This window comes from Limulus polyphemus, unplaced genomic scaffold (genome assembly GCF_000517525.1).
Source record: "Limulus polyphemus unplaced genomic scaffold, Limulus_polyphemus-2.1.2 Scaffold640, whole genome shotgun sequence".
NCBI lineage: Eukaryota > Metazoa > Arthropoda > Merostomata > Xiphosura > Limulidae > Limulus > Limulus polyphemus.
Genome location: NW_013666250.1, coordinates 56,260 through 75,893, shown reverse-complemented (window position 1 = coordinate 75,893; position 19,634 = coordinate 56,260). Strand labels below are relative to the sequence as shown.

Genomic DNA, 19,634 nt, shown 5'->3' with positions numbered 1-19,634 from the left:
TGACGGCAGTAGAATGTCGTAGAATTACTAGAAACTCCAACTGTCTCTTGCTAACATTATTCAGCAGCTTCCTCTTGCAACCTGCTCTTGACAAAATGTCTTCATTTCAGGTGTGACTTGTCCAACATACCTTCAAGATGCGCCTTAAAAATTACAACTCAATTGCTAAATTCTCTTTTTCATACTTGGCGATATTGTCCAATATTCTGATGCATACGTGAGAACTGATATAACATAACAATCCAAATCTCTTAACTTTGTCTCCACATAACAATCCAAATCTCTTAACTTTGTCCCCAGATAAATTTTACTATTTTTCAACATCTCTTCCATTTTCAGAAATGTGTATATTGCCATTCATATTCCTTATCTACTTTGACTATGTATACTCGAATGATCTTTCTCTTTGTAATTACAATACATTCTGTTGTCCCATAGTTAATACTTAAACAATTTTTCTCACTTTTACTAGGAACGTTATAAAAAATATTTTGCAGTCTTTCTTCTGAATCAGCTATTAAAACTGTGTCATTAACATAACGCAAGTTGCTCAAAATCTGTTCGCCAATGATCAGTCTTGATAAGTCTGTAATCTCCTTCAGGATTTTCTCACTGCACAAATTAAACGAGTCAGGTGAAAAGACATAGCCTTTCACCACGCCTCTCTTAATTTGGACGAAATCATTTAATTCATTCTCTTTCTCCACTGCGGCAGTTTGGTCCCAATAAAGGTTTCTTAAAATTCTCAAGTCTGTACCATCAATGTCCAGTTCTTCCAGCATTTTCGTTAACTCCACATGCTTGGCTCTATCAAAAGCTTAAAAAAACGATATTTTATTGAAATAATAAAATTTTCTACATCCACAGTACTATAAATCACATCACTACATTGGCTATGTTATTAATAAGTAATAGTTAGTTTTAGGAATACAAAAGTTTGCCATCAATAAGTCAAAAACCCAGAAAACGAAAAACCTTGTTCTTTGTTATAATAACCAAGACGTATCACCAATTATTTAAATATATACATAAGTAATGCGATCTTGTACAGGTTTTTCCAAAACTTTGCATAGATCACTTGAATTTGAAAATAGGTTATTATGATTTAAGAAAAGTTCTGCCCAAAATTTATTTTGTCTGTCATAACAGATGATCGAAGAAGTACATTTCTACATCTTTTTTAATCTTTCCGATAGTGAATCCTATCATGATTAAAGTAGATTTTCCGATACGAGTTCCAAGCTTGGTAATAAGCTGATTAAGCTTCCGTTTAAATCTGTTATTAATTCACCTGTGTTTTAGCTATTCTCACCAACAGACCCTACCTTCCTTGTGTTTTCACATTAGGTTCAGTGTGAATGTTACAGGTGTTTGGCTACTCAGGCACGGAAACCTCTCATTTTGTAAATTCGTAAAATAATTTTTTTGTGCGTGGATTGAGAGCTGAGATAATAAAAATAAAACAGTCAAGCAATTCAGAACCAGCACTACATCAGATGGTGATTCTTTTGTATCATTTTTCTTGTGTGAGTTAAGATCCTCAAGTTAGAGACTACAGCTTGGTGTCAAAGTTCCATCAGCTGACTATGGTTAACTTTAGTATCATTGTCACTGATCACCTTTTACTAGACAGAAATTTCTGATACAACCAACTCGTTGGTTATCTATTTTACATGATAAGAATGTTAAGGGCTCGAAAAGCATCTTATGGAATATTCTATATATTTTTAAAGAAGTACAAATTGATAACAAGAGTAATTCAAACACAAGTTTTTAGTTATTGTAATTAGTTTTTAAACAACTACGCTATTAAATATTACATGTCATAAATTTAAGATTTTGAGTATACTAAGAAGAAACTATAACGTCTCTTAGTCTATGCCAATAGATCTTGAAACCCCATAATTTGTTACCATCTCGTGGGCTGAGAAACAGTTTTGAACTGATTAAAAAATTGAACTGAATATATTGTGCTTCGTGATATTGAGATTAACTTTATGCCATTTTGTTAACATGGCTACTGTTAGAAGACTTGTAGACATTGGTTTAAGCGAACGATCAACTTATAATGATTAACAGAGAACGTGGCCTAAACCTACTGACGTAACAGTAACACTAGGCTGTTAGCCGCCGGCGGTACTACATCCGTCCTAGCTTGTGTGTGCGCGCGAATAAAATCAGACGACATATCGATCAGAAGACTTTCCACTGTAGGATAGCACGGGAAAAAGACCAGTGTTGGAATGTGGGAGTTATACATGGCTACGTTTCCCACACCTGAGTAAAGGAGTTTCTTCTAGATTTTTAACTCATCCCTACAATCCCAGTTTCAGCACCTGTCAATCATTCCATTCTAGAAACATGGCAAGGTAAGAATACTCTTTTGCTATTAGTTCGCATATACCTTATATAGTGAACGTTCTCTATAATAACATAAGGTACAAATAACACACCAGTATGTTATGTCTGTCGCGTTATTGTAACTTGTTCATATCTCTTAGGCTTAGCTATAATACAATACAAAGGTTTTCAAAGTTACATGTTGAATGTGAATAGCACGCACACCTTGCGTATGTATTTGTAATGATAGAATATAGATGAACATACCCATCACTTCTTACATTTTCTCTAACACAACTGTTTTAAAATTTTGGTTCTTTTCGTGTTGTTATACAGAAGTGTTTTTGCTGTAAATTTTATTGCTGACTTTTATTCCATGTTAAAACTCTTGTATCATGTTAAATTTAATACAGATATGAGTGTTTGCTTTTGATTTCTTATTGAGCTCAATGTATGATAGGGTGATTCTGATTATTATGATTTTCTGTTTCGGTTTGTCTTGTGGTCTATACAAATCCTAGCAAAAAGCTATAATTTCTAAGGTGAATCGAACACTATAGTAATATTAAATATCGTAAAATTCCTCAGACATTGAGTATTTACTTAAATTGTGGACATTCAGAGTGAAAATTCATGTTTTCGCGACTGTCTTGCTCCGCTGTTGTTAAGGTTTATAGTATTTAATAAATGAAAGTCGTTTTATTTAGTAAAGCATCAAAATCAGAAGTTGATCAAAAATATATTATACACAGCTTTTGCTCCACCTGATAAAAGGAATACATACACTTAACATAACATAACTTTGTTATGTCGTGTTCATTATTTTTAAATATTACAGGCTATTAATTTATCACATGGTAGCGTCAGTGACTCAGGAAGAAAAATAAAACGGATCCATTTTCCGTCCCGTTCATTTCGAGCACTTACGTCAGTGAAAACTATTGCTGATGTGTCTTCAGACATCTAGGCTGGGGAAGAGTAAAGAAACTTCCCAGAAACGCAGTCATCCATAATGTTTCATTTTTTTTTCTTCTAGTGAAAATGTAAAGTAAACAGCGCTGAGACGTAATGCATACTAAGATAATAAAGTAAACTGAAAGAAATAAGGATACGAAACGTATTGCCTAGTTCTTATGATCCGAAAAAACTTCAGCAAAAATTATTTTAAAACAACAATTCGCTGAGAAACGGTAATGAAAAATTAATCATAGTAGTTATCTTAAAACATCATATTTATTTTATTAATAAAACACATAAATTCTCCGTGTTTTATATCAGTATGGAAAAAATAATAATGCAGCGTCAGGTGTTTTGTTTCTGGTATGATTGCTTGATCGATTTTCAATATCAGCTGTATTTTTCAGCAAAAAATATACTTTCTTTCTTTATTTTTATTGATAGTTTTTGTCCGCATATACAATAATTTAGAAACCGTAAACTATTATAGGGTGGTCCATCAAGAACGAGAAAGACACACTCTTATTCCATTCAACACAGTTCCTTTACTTCTTAATATCTCTACAAGTTCACTTAACGACGATTTGGTAGATAGGTCTTTGTGAGACCTTCTGATAAACCTCCCAATTGTTCATGTTATACTTGACCCATTATGCTGTCCACGTGCATATCTTCTAAAGTAATATTTCATCAAAAATATCTTTACAATATTTACCTGTGATATTCTTATGGATATCAATTCACACAAGACCTAAAAAGAAAGAAAAGTGACAATGATGTATATATATATATATTACGTGGAGACATACAAATATTACATAGGACATGCAACTATTCCAAGATCTAGTTTTTATCCCGGCCATCCTGTACAAGAGGACTGTTGTCAAAGCATGCTAGATGTTAAAATTATCGCCTTTAACATTGAGAATATATAGTAAAACTTTACATTGTGAGTTCATCATTAACATTGTGTATTTATCTTTTCATTGTTTGTCCTCTAGTGGGGCAACGGTATGTTTATGGACTGACAACGTTAAAATTCAGGGTTCGATTTCCTTCCGGTAGACATAGCGCGGATAGCCCATTGTCCACTGTATGGCTTTGCTTTAAAACAAACAAACAAACCAACAAATAAATTTCCTATTAATTTCAACATCAAAAGAGGAGACAGTTGTGTTTGTATTCCGCTTTATTGTGACAAACAAGAGTAAAAATAATATCCAATACATATTCATATTTTATATCCAACAAGTATGAAAGAGTAATTATCCTTTAATCAGGTACATACCCGTTACGTAGAATGTCTGTTGTTGGCTAAATAACCATAAAAGCTCTTTACGCCAGAAAACGTTTATCTTATCTTTATATCCAAATGAAGAACTGTTAACCACAACTTTCTTATAGTCATCCCTATATGCGATCAAAACTTGTTAACCGGAACTTTGTATAATTCATACTTATAACTAATATAAAATGTGTTTCATCAAAGCTAAATGAACTATTTAACACTATGCAACACATTATCTCTATTCACAATAACTGCTTTGACAGAAACATCCCTGTACTCGAGAATAGTCATAAACATCTAATAATCTGCCTCTGTGCTGTAGGAATCATAAGGGCCCGGCATGGCCAGGTGGTTAGGGAGCCCGACTCGCAATCTGAGGGTCGAGAGTTCGAATCCCCGTCACACCAAGCATGCTCGCCCTTTCAGCCGTGGGGGCGTTATAAGGTGACGGTCAATCCCACTATTCGTTGTTAAAAGAGTAGTCCAAGAGTTGGCGGTGGGCGGTGATGACTAGCTGCCTTTCCTCTAGTCTTACACTGATAAATTAGGGACGGATAGCGCATATAGCTTCGTGTAGCTTGGCGCAAAATTCAAAAACAAAACAAACAAATGAATCATAAGAAATCATTTCCATTTTACTTTTCACGATGAAAGGTTGAACGAAACGTTGTCACGCTTTTTGTGTTTGTGTGTTTACTTTTAAGTACATAGCTACACAATGGGCTATTTGTGGTGTGCTAACGCGGGTATCGAAACCTGATTTTTAGCGTTATAAGTTCTCAGATTTATCGGGGATCCTCATTATTTTATACCTAAAAATAATGAAGATATCTTTCCAAGAGCGTCGACATGCATATTTCTATGTATTTGTTCCTTTAATTTTTAAATGTTTATTTTTTTGCTTACAAAGCGAAATTTATATTGGTGGAAGATCTGGGAAAGTTTGGCTTTACATCCTCTGGGTTATTTCTTGTCTGGAATTGCAATTTTTATCAGTGGTCATTGTGTTGATTTGACAACACAAGCACCTGAATGGTAATCAGTTTTTAGTTTTCACCTTGACAGCACAAATACCTAATTGTTAACTAGTATATTTACTGTAAGTCTTGGCAACACAAGTATAGCTGAATGTTAACCAGTGCTTACTGTGTGGCTTGGCTACACAAACACCTTAATGTTATTCAGTAATTACTGAGTTCACTGACAACACCGGTGTCTTTATGTTAATCAATAATACTGTATTGCATGACAACACAAGTAGCTGAATTAATGTTAACTAGTAGTTATTGTGTGTGTGTGTGGCTTGGGTACACAAATACTGAATGTATTGATTGTAATCAATAGTTACTGTGTGTCTTGACAACACAAGTAAATGAAAATTAACCGATGGTTATACTACATTGTTTACATCATCATTAACGCGGAGGCTATTCAGTAGTTACTCTGTACTTCAAATACGGAAATTATCATAATAATTATATCATAATAATCTATTATAATATCAGCAAAGAACAACTTGATAGGTTTAACAGGTAAACATGCTATATGCCAATGAATCAATACATTTATCTCAGATAGTTGTAACTTTCAATTTATCAAAAGCTTCTCCAATTCATTTGCATACTTTGATAACATATAATGTGCTTGTAATTTCACGTAGAGAGCAGAGTTACTGACCTTATTCGCAACATACCTGAATATCAATGCTAGTAAGAACTAAGGTAAATAACTAAATATTTGACGATCTTGTGCAAAATTAAAATGCTGTTAATTTAGGTTCTCTGCTCTTTTGAACTCATTATGTATGCTGTACATTTGTAAGTGTACTCAAGTTCATGTTTTTGTAATCGCATCATTACCAAATCCAATACATATCAGAAAATAGAACAAGACAATGCTGGACATCTTATCAGCCTGGCAGCAAGCACGTCATTGAAAGTATAAGTTCGGTATAAATGTATGTTGAAAAGACAACGCTATTTATATTAGGAACCTAAATCACGTCCAGTATTAGCAATCTTCCTAAGATGATTCAAATGTCAAGTTATTTTTTAAGCACACTAATGCTCTTTCATAGCACTTTTATGAAGTGTTTGATGCGTGTACTTAAATAGCGTTTGGTATATCCACTTATCTGTTTTTATGGATTTTTTTGGGCCTTGAACATAATGATATGAGGAGGTTGTCAGAGGATTAGAAGCTAAAAATGAACAATGGTTATGTACATTATTTTCATGGTCCTTTTAAGATGAGTTTTCATTTCCGTATATATTTATTTTTTGTAAGTTGCAAAGAAAAAGTTCGATAAAATTAACAGAAACGATATGAAAGCCCATTTAAGATTGATTCTAAATCCTTGAATTCTCAGGTTGAATGTACAGTATTCAGGAAATTAAATGATATATTCAATACTGTACTTTAAGACACACACACAAAAGAAGGGTAAATGATAAATGAACGCTATGTGATGGAAAGCAGATGATGAGGCATAACACATTTTCTTGAACTGTTGATAAGATAATAAACAATAATTCAAATGTATTAGCACTCAAAAGCCAAAAGCTTACAAACTTTCAGTCAGACTTCGAAATCAATGACTGTAATCACAAGAAAGACCGCAAAAAACAACAACAAGCAAATAAAACAAACGGAAGCACAGCAATCCCACTGGAATATATAACTATTCACTCTCTTAATACATCTCCAAGTCCAATAGACTTTTGTATGTTTGATTTGTTCAAACGTGGTATTAGAATAATATGTCTACGTATTTGGAAGGTATGTGGAAAGTATGTCATCATGCGTGGCCTAATAATGATCCTGCTTTCTTTCGTTGAAGTTTGCAACAATAAAAATTCCAATGTCGGACAATAGAGAGTAATCAAGACCATTAAAATAAGCATGACCACCAATAGAGGATGTACTTCCAAGGGCAGGCCCCCCAGTAGTACAGCGGTATGTCTGCGGAGTTACAACGCTAGAATCCGAGTTTCGATACCCGTGGTGGGCAGAGCACAGATAGCCCATTGTGTAGCTTTGTGCTTAATTACAAAGAAACAAACAAACAATCCAAGGGCTGCGCGGGCTCTGAAGCAATATTCTTATAACGTTTAATTAGCATTCTGCATCCGTTTAATGACTGCGTGTTTTAATAAAGGGTTTTTAGCATACACATTATGATCAGTTACACATTATACAATTGCCATTGATAATTGGTATATATTTGCGTTTTGTACACTGCCTATTCAAAAATCAAATATTGGACTCCATCAGTTTGGTTAGTAAACAAGCAACAATATATACCATCGGTGACTGCTTAACAGAGATGTATAATGAAAGTAGGTTTTTATGAACCTCAACCTTCATTAAGACAGAGAAGGTTAAAGATGTGTGTGAGTTCGAAAAAGGCCTTATTGTTGTGGCCAAATTATTTGGAGCCTCGGTACCAAAACAATAGATTGAGTGGAAAATTAAAGGCAACTTTATTCGCCTTGGCAGAAATCTAAAAACATCTTCAAGCAGGAGAAATTGTGGACAGAAGAAATTATTCCAAAACAGGGATGGAACGGGTTGTGAAGACTGACAGATACCCAATGATATGGCACTTGATAGATGACGTAAGGAGCATAAGATACTGGAACTGTCAGAAGAGAATATCGGTAATTTTTGTTCTGTCAGCAAACCACCAGTCTCACTTCTCAACAAAAAGGTGCGACTCCCAACCTAGAATCTATGGAACATATTAGAGCATGTTGTCAGATGTCCATAACATTGTCTCCCAGCGGATAAGAGATACATTTATGGACTTACAGTGCTAAAACCCGAAGTTTGATTCCCTTTGGTGAACATAACGCAGATAGCCTATTATGTAGCTTTGTACTAAAAGAAACGAATACAAAATACTTTATCTGCAATCCCGAAACACTTGGAGACAGTAATGCTTGAGAAGTTGGTAAAAATCGAGCATTATGTGCTCCACAAACTAGTGGAATATATGGCCCAATATGCTGTTAGAAAAGAGTTTCTAATTTGTTGGTCATACAGTGTACAAATGAATGTAAGTATGCTCCTTTCTACATTAGGATTGCGTTACATTCAAAATTTAATCAGACAACTTTACTATCAATGTGTTTTAATGAGATTATTATTATCAAATACGTTATAATTCAATTTTTTATATCATCTAAGATTTTATTCCTTATTTCAAATTAAGCATCTAAAGCAACAATTAATAACAGTCTTTGCTGTCACGTGATTCGCTGGAGGTTACTATTTCTCAACTTTAAGAGCTGGTAGAGAACAATCTGTGTTTGTGCACTGAAGACGCTTCCTTCAGATGTCCAAACTGCACCATACAAATGCTTTTCATTAGTGTCTCAAGCATGTTTCCAGAATGTATTCCCCAGGAAACTGTTGTAAATATTTCCCTAGTTTAAGATCACCCACGCCCACTTGTGAAGTATAAGCTGCGTTGCTAAGCGATAGTTTTTAGTTGAACGGCATGCTTATAACCAACAAAAATAGCATATTTAGCTCAAGAAGGTCATTACTGTAACAACAAACATACTCTGACATTTGTTTGTTCGATGAAGTTTTCACTCTTTTTTCCCATCTCAGGCATAATAAGTTTATCACGGTTTGAGATGCAGTGGCGTTGCTAGTTGGCTGTTCAGCTTTGGTTTTAAGTTTCGGATTAGGAACACTTCGTTTTTCCTTAATGTCCATTCGTCCATCGTTGCAAGCTATCAGTTTTACTTCATAAATCATTTCAAAGTTCGTATGGACGAATAAGAGATTAAGATACATTTTTCATTAGCGCATCTCATAATCGTCTGTATCCACAGCACATAGTCCACAGTTGATTTGGTGTGGGATGATTCAAAATGTTTGCTAGATATAACTTCTGTTTTTTAAAGGAAACAAATTCTGGTTCCCAATAAACTAAGATCTTAACAAAGTTTTATGTTAAAGTTGAAAGTCATACTTTGTGTCAATTAAACATGTCGCTACCCAAACAATAAATTAGTAATAAACATCATTATTTTGATAGGCTTTACAAAGTACATTTTTTATTAAAAGTCTATATCACTAGAGTATATTTTGGGAGTTGTCCAGTGCCCGTGGTTATGCCCTCATTCTTGTCATGGGAGTGAGAAATACGGTTTCGGTTTTGTTTTTTGGTGCAAAGCTACACAATGGACTAGCGTCGCCCTGGCCACTGTTCGGAAACTCTGGGTTTTAATGTTGTAAGTCCATAAACTTACCGCTGATCCGCAGGGGGCGGGGGGAGCAGGAGGGAGAAATACGCGACGTACTCTGTACAGTCTGTGAAGAAAATGTGTTATAAATATTTCAAAATAGTTTTTATACTACTAACACTTTATGGCCAAGTAAATTATTTACGTACACACAATCTCTGATATGTTATCAAGACTTAACCTCGTTTAGATGATCTTGTCTAACTATAAACGGGCATATTTGTTTAAGCAACGAACAATTACTATGTTATATCCTGTTTGTTTATTAAAAAGGAACACAAACAAAACTTGGATTTCTTAACAAAAGCGATCCTGATAGTACTATTTATAACGATGCATTTTCGTTACCGAGTTTCTTAGTTTTATGATCCTGCAAACACCCACATAGATATATTTGTGTATCTATTGTGAACACCCACTCAAACACCTCTGCACACACATATAAAGAAAGTATTTCGAAGAAAGTAGAAATATAGTTTATGTAATATAATTTACTTTCTTGAGTTTTCACAGTTATGACGGGTTTAGTGAAAATATGAAAATGTTGGTTAAACACTACCCATTACCTTTAGTTAGGTAAATAAAATAATTCCAGCATGAATAAACACATGTATTGCTTCTAAGTTACTTCCATGAACTTCCATGTTCTTTCTTCTTATTGAAATAGAATGTTATCGGTACATAACTTTTAGCGCATTTAGTTTCATATTATTGATGCGTCAGCCGTATGTTTACATAATTACAACACTAAAATCCGGGGTTTGATTCCCCGGGGTGGACAAAGCGCGAATAATCCATTGTGTAGCTTTGCGCTAAAACATAAACACTCATCTTCCTAACTTACATTTATGTATACAAGTAGTAAATAATTATTTAAGGACAAAGAGAAACATATGAAAAGAGACGTGAAGATAGATATTAACCAAATCTTTTCACGAAGTTTAAAATAGTAAAAAAAAGAAAGATAAAGATATTAAATAAGAAAACGTCTACGAGTCATTTAGAACAAATAATCTCTAAACACTGCTCTTCTAGATGGTTGAAAAGTAAGTTATAAACTATTTTAAAGAGTCTGTAATTTTAAAGCAGCTTGTTTGTTTTTAATTATGCACAAAGCTACACAATGGCTATCTGTGCTCTGCCCACCACGGGTATCGAAACCCGGTTTTTAGCGTTGTAAGTCCGCAGACATACCACTGTGCCACTGGGGGGCAATTTTAAAGCAGAAAATATGCACTAGACATTATAAATTTTTTAAATAATCAACGGGTTCCATCTTCTCTCTTATGAAAAGAAATCCAACAGACCATCCATTTTCTCAAAAACTGCAAAATTCTGAAAGTTCTTATTAAAAATATACTCTAATTACATTTTGAAGTGATCTCTATGCATAAATATCAATCCAAATTGTTTTCCATGCGCTTAGATTAAATTTAGAAAGATATATTTCGCTACAACAGTTATAAAACTTAAAAACTGGTTAAGCTGCGATTAAAATAGAAGATAGTATTCATTTGAATACGTTTTGATTTTCGTAACCAGGTCCAAATTATCTGATTTGGAACTTAAAAAGATGAATTTAAATCACATACTCTTGAAAAAACGTGTAATGTTTCTAAGCTTATTTCAAAACTTACAATAATGATCACATTCCAAGAGGTGAGTCAAACTGATGTCAATCGAGCACATTGTAATAGTCTCCGGTGTATACCTAAGAATTTGCAAATTATAAGTGCGATGTGAATATAAATTAAGATTTGAAAATATTTTGTTTTTGTAAATAACTCATACTTTTACAGAGAGTCCATCTTTTCAAATCGATCTGACCCAACTCTATACCCCTATCTTACAAATTACGTTCTCCAATCTTGTGACCATTACTTGGAAAACCTTTCTAGAGTTGGATTGCATTCCTTACATTCTTTGTGAAGAGAAGCCTACATACTCAGTTCGGTTATTTTGATTTATTTTCAATATACCGGATAAAAAAAAACTACTGTTGGAAATACCAGGCAACTATAAAAAAGCACTTAAGATGTGACGTAATACCAAGTGAAAAAACTCGAGAATTTGATATGGTGGTTGATAAGAATCGTTAGGTTGTATTCTCAAACAATCGCAATTTTTCAGAAATGATTGGACAGACGAATTATCACACTGTAGTAATAAAAGTCAAGCGAAGAACACGTTAAAGGTGGGCAAACTAGTACGGTATAGGTTAATCTTAACTCTTTAAATATCACCCCGTAAATCAGTGATAAGCTTACGGACTTACAATGATAAAATCTGGGGTTTGATTCTTCGCGGTATACAGAACTTGTGTAGCTTTGCACTAAAATCAACAACAACTGCTTAAAGACTAGGTCAAAACCCCTTTTCTCTTGAAATTCGCATAACCACTTAGTAGAAACGTCAAAAGACAATACATTACACAAACGTGTTTATATATATTAGGTCGTCAAGAAATTAATGTCGCGTTTTGGAAGACTTTCATTAACCATCCTTCCAAAAACGTACATCACGTATAATAGTTAAATGAACCGCCTAAACGTCACATTAGTGTAGCCTATATAATGTGTAAAGTTTAGTATAGTGATAGCACATGACAAGACGCACATTCGGCATATAATGCTGTTTGAATACAAAAGGGGGAACAACACTTCTGTAGACACAAAGAATATCAAAGAAGTTTATGGAAATGTTTTGAACGTTCGTAAGTGTCAACGATGGTTCAGCAAATTTCGTTCAGGTGACTTTAGCTTTAAAAACTGTGATGGCAGGGGCCGACATGTTGGAATTGATATTGATGCTCTGAAGACGCTTGTTGAGAGTAACCCAAGGCAACACACAATGCAGAGATCTATAGTCAGCTACTGGAACGTTTAAATCAGGCTCTTCATCAGACACGCCTTTCACTCTTCAATCGGAAAGGTGTTCTTCTTCTCCACGACAATGCACGTTCACATGAGGCACGTTTGACGCAACACAAGATTATGGAGTTTGGTTGGGAAGTTCTCCCCCACCCACCATATTCTCCAGATATGGCACCATCAGATTACCATCTTTTTCGTTCGCTGCAACACCATCTTAATGGAAAACATATGCAAATGTGGAAGGTGTTAAAGAGGATATCGACATGTTTCTTGCCTCAAAGCCAAGTGATTTCTTTAATTAGGGCATTAAAAACCTGATAGTAAGATGAAAAAGCATCACCGATAAGAATGGAGACTATTTCATTTAATAAATGTTTTGTTTTGGTATACAAGTTGTTCGGGTTTTTTAATTTAAAAATAAGCGACATTAATTTCTTGACGACCTAATGTAAGTTCAAATCATTTCCTTTTTCTCGCTTTAAAACACACTGAATTCAGTCAATATATAAATGAAATTAAAATATTTCGGTCTAATGATACCCTAATGTAATTTCCAAATTTAGATAAAACATATTTTAAAGTATCTCGGTTCATTATACTTTATAGCGAATCTATTCACTGGGTGTCACAAATAAATAATGTAACTTTGTCTTTATGCAATATAAGTCCCCCGGTGAGAGAGTGGTAAGTCTATAGATTTAGAACGCTAAAATCTGGAGTTCGATTCCTGTTGGTGATACAGCAGAGAGACAAATGTGGCTTCGCTAGAAATTATAAACAAATGAGAATGTTTTGTAAACCAAAACTGCTGAAGAAAGTTTTACATTGATAGCAGTATAACTTCGTCTTCGTGAATCATGACTTTTTTACCTTAAAAATGTAATCGCAGTGTTACCCGTTCTTCGTGAATCTTAAGCATGAAACACACGAGTTGAATTGCATTTAACGTTGCAATAAGAACGTTAGTATTTATCTTAGTGTATCATAAAACAGTGTAATTAGGATTTTACTATCTACTTTTAATCCTAGAATATCTTAATATTTATGAATCATTAACCTTCACAGTTCGCGTTTTTTAGTTGTACAAAAATGGATCGCGTACTGACAACAAAATGCAGACAAGCACAGACGCAATAATTTTATCATTTATTTCAGATGAGACTAGTTAACTTTGGAATTATACTTTACTCACGTAACTATATATTGTCGACTCCAGGTTTTGGCTTTTTTATCATCTAATAAACGAAAAAAGAATCTATGCTAGGGACTAAAATTCGTCATGAGTAACATCATAACCATACGTCTGGCCTTCTTAAACATACGGCTATTTGACTAACTATGTCAAAAGGTGATCAAACTAATGCCCAAATAAGAATTTAAAAAGATCTAAGGCTCATAGTTAGCAAGAAATACTGAGATGGAAGAGAGAAAAAAAGAAACACGAAAGCTGCTATGCTTATAAAAGTTTATTAATATTTAATGCATAAAGTTTGGACTTGTACCCACATACTATATGATGTAGGTCTAATTCCCAAATGGTATTTGAATTAAAGTGAAGTTTTAAATGTCTTTGTAAGAAACTGTTAAGCATATTTGTTGATGCTTTTATACTTCTAGTAATTACCATTTAATAGATTTATATTAAGTGATTAATTGTTTTAATATTCGGAACCGAATCTTCAAAATATTAACTCTACTTTAAACAATGTCCATTTCCACGTTTCTATTAAAAAACATGTTACACAAAACATCTGATCGGTTAATTATTAGCATTCTTGTCTCGACAATTACTCACATTTAATGCATGTGAAAATATAGTCAATGTTTTAAATACTTCCACATCATAAGCAGTTTCTTTCATATACTCTTCGAATCTGAACTGTTTCCTGCATACTGTAGTGTTTTCTTTAGGATGTCAGTTGTCACAACTCTTCACAAGCTATTTTCTATTTATTTTTTTATCAGCATGGAACGTGTGCCATCTTCTGTTACTACAGTTAGAGCCACAACACGTTGATGATATTTAAAAAAGAAGAAAAAATATAGACAATCTTATAGGCAGTTTTGGAGAATTCACAATAAACGTTTCGAAGACCATATAACAGTAAGAGTTTAGACTATAATTTATGTCGCCAAATACTGATGGAGCTTTGAATCCGATTCCTCATTGATTCGGGTTTTCATGTTGCGTCATGTATTTATATTCGTGAATCAAAAACCTGAAGGGTTAAATTAATTTTCTATTTTGCACTTTTAATCTCAATATACGTTCATATAACATGATTAAACAGTTTAATTAAGTTTTATTATTATAATGCAATATATACTTTTCTTTATAGTTGTACATCATGAACAAAATATTGAAGCGGGCGTTTCATATTAAACTGTAACCACAACACATTTTCGTCTTTGTGACTATAGAACCAGGAAACTTAAATTAGGTCTTTTTCTTCATTTCTGATTACAGTCTATTTATCTTTGTGAATAACCAACAACAGATAAAGTTGAAGCAGTCTTTGAAATTTTACTTCTAATCACAATGTAATTTTATCTTAAACGCTAAAACTTCAGTATAATACAACCTCATTAATTCAAAGTTCCAACAGAAGCTTAGTTGCATTAGCCATTTTATTTAGTTGAGATTTGTTTCTATCTATCATCAATATTTCTTTGATCCTCAGTTCTCTTTCATAGAGGCACCGAACTGTCGATTCGATGTAACGGCTTCCTCACTTAGAGCACTAGTATCAGTAGATTACATAAGTATGGTACAGCACAGCGATGTTATTTTTATAAACAAAATAAAAAATTATGTATTTTTCCTAAGGGCTTAGCAATACATATCAATTTAAGCCTTAAGTAATTAGATTTTTTCAGTTATTTCTTAATTTTAAATTTATGTAGACCAATGAAAAGTAGAAATATGCGAACATCTTTTTAGGTGCTGTACAATTAGGTGCTGGGTGGAGACTCCAGTCAAAAATTCTTTATAAACCCTTTTCAAAAGTTATACCCGGAATACTAGAAATTCAAAATTTGATAATGAAGCGTTTCTTGCAGGTTTGATGATTAATTACGTTTTACAAATATTCCTTTAGATGAAACAAATAATATTTATATTGATATATTTTATGGCGATAAGAATGTTGTTCGTGACATGCCTAGATAGGTTTTTAGGTTTTCGTCTTCAGTAATGAGATCTATTAACAGAAAGATGGAATTAGCATGGGTTCAAGTTAGATCCACTCATGGCTAACATCTTTATGAGAAGAAATTGATAATAGATTACCAGATTTATTTTAAGCCCCTTTGAATAATAGGTATGTTGATGATGCTTTTGTGCTCTTTTTGAGGAATCGTAGCATAAAAACAGTTCTTTTAAACATCTAAACAGTAAGTATCAAAATATAAAGTATACCATGGAAACTCAATAGGAAAGGATGTCATCGTCTCTCGATATTGCTTTAGAAAAATAAATATTTGGATTATTTTTATGTTAGTGTTTATCATCAACCTACTTTTACTGGTTTATATTTTAAACGGAATAGTTTTATCCCATACAAATTAGACTAAAACGTTAAAATATAGAGTCTATCATTTTGCTAATAATTCATAATTGTTCAAGCAAGAAGTACAAAATATTCAAAAAATTTGAACTTAGATTTAGTTTAAGTAGTTTTTCTTTATTCAGTTTAGTCCACTGTTTTTCTGCTATGTTGGTTTATGAATGCGAGTTCTAAATTTCGTTGCATTTTATTTCTTGATAAAAATATTTTTGATAATTTTGTTTGTTATCTTTTATTAAGTTACTCTCAACCGCACATTTACTAAACTTAGTCCTAACTGTATTGTGTTACATTATGTTACTGAATGGGTTTTTAAGTTTTCCATGAGTGATTTTATTTTTCAGAAACACGGACAGAAGGGAATCCTAGAATTCTAGCATCGTAATTATGTGTGGGGGCTGTATTATATCAGTTTGAAATGCTTTCATTTCTTATTTGCTTTTTACTCATTTCTAGAGCTCATTTCGGTTTAATGGTTCAAGATAACGCGAGTTTACAAAGCACTGTAAATTGAATTAGAAACAACATAGTGGGTCTTTACTCTTGGGCGAAATCAAGTTAGCTTGAACGTGAAGGATGTACAAACTTTACGTATTATACAAAATGTGTATACAGATTGTTATCACCAGCCTAATAGTACTATCTTTGGAACGTATATGTTTACAGGATTAAAATAATAACTGCCCCGTTTTCTTTGGTAACATTTTCTGTGTGATTTTTAAAGCAAGTAAAACGTAAAAAAAGTCTTAAGATTTACTTCTTAATAAGAAAATATGTGTTAATACAGAGTTAAAATGTGGCTCTGAAAATATGTTACGTTAGCTTATAGGCTACATATTGAACGGTTATAAAACAGAGTGAGGAGGAAGTTATTTGTTTGTTTGTTTGTTTTTGCATTTCGCGCAAAACTACACGAAGGCCATCTGCCCTAGCCGTCCCAAAATTAGTAGTGTAAGACTAGAGGGAAGGCACCTAATCATCACTACCCACCGCCAAATCTTGGGCTACTATTTTACCAACGAATAGTGGGATTGAGCGTCAAATTATAACGCCCCCACGGCTGAGAGGGCGAGCATGTTTGGTGGGACAGGATTCGAACCCGCGACCCGCAGATTGCGAGTCGAGCACCGCAACCACCTGGCCATGCCGGGCCGAGGAATTTATATTGTAGTATAAAAGAGGCAAAAATGCAGTTCTATTTGTATCACATATAGTTTTATAGAAGTTAAAAGAATCAGTTTAGTTTTATCTTCTTGTTTTTTCTTTTTCAATGTAATATTTATAAATTTCATGCATCATTTTTTGTAATTAGAAAGTGACTCATAGGAACCTGTTACTTTAATTGGAAGGCATTTCTTCGGTGGTTTTTTCGTTATTTTTTAGACTTTTCTTATGGATGCTTTAAAATGCTAAAGTACAGAAACTGATCAATAAGAGATTTTGGGATATCTTTAATTTCAATTGAAATCCAAACTTTAGGATAAATTTTCATTTGAATGAGGTCTTAATGTATCTCTTACTTTGATTGGAGATGGGTTTTACAGATGTAAACACGTATCCAAACAAAAATTATTATACAAACTTGGATCTAATAAAAATATAAATGACTTATTTACCCATAGTTTTGTTATAGAGTTATTTAATGTAACAACACATTTACTAGATATACCCTTTTATGTATGTCAAATATCGAAATCCTTATTGTACAAAGAATAATAAATGTTTTTAGAATTGAAGATATCGTCAGAGTGACTTACATTATGTAGAATATAGTAATTTTCTTCTATCATAATAATCTTGTTTGTAGATTATATGATAAACAAAACAAATCTCATGAAATATTTTATTTATCATACTGATATAGAATAGAGTTACTTATTCTTATATATTTTCACGGCCATGGAATAGATGACGTAAGCCTATTATACCACCTAGCACCATGCACATAACCAGCCCCTGCTGTTGTTGAAGGGTTAATCCCCTCGACACGTGTCGAATGTCATGTTTGTTTAGTTTCGCCGCTGTAGTGGCATTTAATACCACTGATAATTGTGCCTGTTACTTTATTTTGATGGATGTCTAAAAATTACTTTTACATTAACTTGAAAACAGAAAGATTTTATGATCCGTATTTTAATTAAAAGAAGGCCCAAAGATACATTCTATTTTTACTGGAAGGAAGTGCATGGATTAAATGTTCTTTAACTGAAAGCCCTAGAGTACCTTTTATTATTTTTGGAAAATGTTAATGAGGTTTATGTTGCTTAATTGAAAGTCAGGTTAATTGTATGTTGGTTTTAATTGGATAAAGTTTCTATGATGTCGTTAGCTTAAAATGACAGAAGTTTCACAGAGCCTATTCCACTTTAATTGGATTAACATTTATGGATTACGCTTTGCTTTAATTGTAAGAATGGGCAATGTTTATTCTTGTTTTAGGTAAAAGACACCCTATAAGGACCTCTTGATTTTGTTGGAAGTTTCTTCACGGACTATAGTTTGTTTCAACCAGCGGTATATTCAAGGGTGATATTAATCTTTATTTATACTAGTTAGCTTTTTACTATGTCTCTGCGAATTGAAAAATTATCCATTGATAATTTACAAAGTATACATCTTTTAACATCACATTTTAAGTTTACTTATGTTGAACTGCTGCTATGAGCTCAGCCATAGGAATTTTTCACTGTTATGTTTGCATTCAGTTAACGAGAGTTGATGTAAGTCTTGCACATTAAAAATAATCCGGATAAAGATATATATATATATATATATAATCCGGCCTGTATACAGTTCCTACTTCCACGAAAATTTTCCGCATTTTTAAATGTCATGTTATTTTAGCTTGCAATCCAAAGATAAATGTTTGAGTTTGAACGACTTCTTGTTTATGCTTTACTAAACGCCGTGATATTATATTAGAGAAATTATATTATCGTTTAGTAGTTAACTGAGATGTTGTATGTCAGTCAAATAGTTTATGCTACAAGTGATTTTTACGACGTGATGATTGAACAAAAATAAGTCTAATTCAATTGGCAAGCCTCTGAAACAAATATAAATTTGATCTAGGCGAAAGAAATATCTATAAGGCTTATAGATTTTTTAATAATTTTGATATTGAAAGTGAAATGGAACTATCTTTCGTGATATATTATCTATTAGAAAACTCTCAGAACCACACTACTAGTCCTAATAACTATACATAAAACTTTCAGAACCACACTACTAGTCTTAATAACTATACATAAAACTTTCAGAACCACACTACTAGTCCTAATAACTATACATAAAACTTTCAGAACCACACTACTAGTCTTAATAACTATACATAAAACTGTCAGAACCACAC

General features: G+C 33.1%; 1 protein-coding gene across 1 annotated transcript in view; it reads left to right on the top strand.

The window, feature by feature from the left end:
* Positions 1-2,162: 2,162 nt before the first annotated feature.
* The window catches only part of LOC111085819 (blastula protease 10-like), a gene marked incomplete at its 3' end in the record, with an annotated part of 68,245 nt that continues 50,773 nt past the window's right edge, over positions 2,163-19,634 (top strand). The window contains exons 1-2 of the mRNA XM_022386158.1: positions 2,163-2,369; positions 18,722-18,796. The remainder of the gene's footprint in view (positions 2,370-18,721; positions 18,797-19,634) is intronic.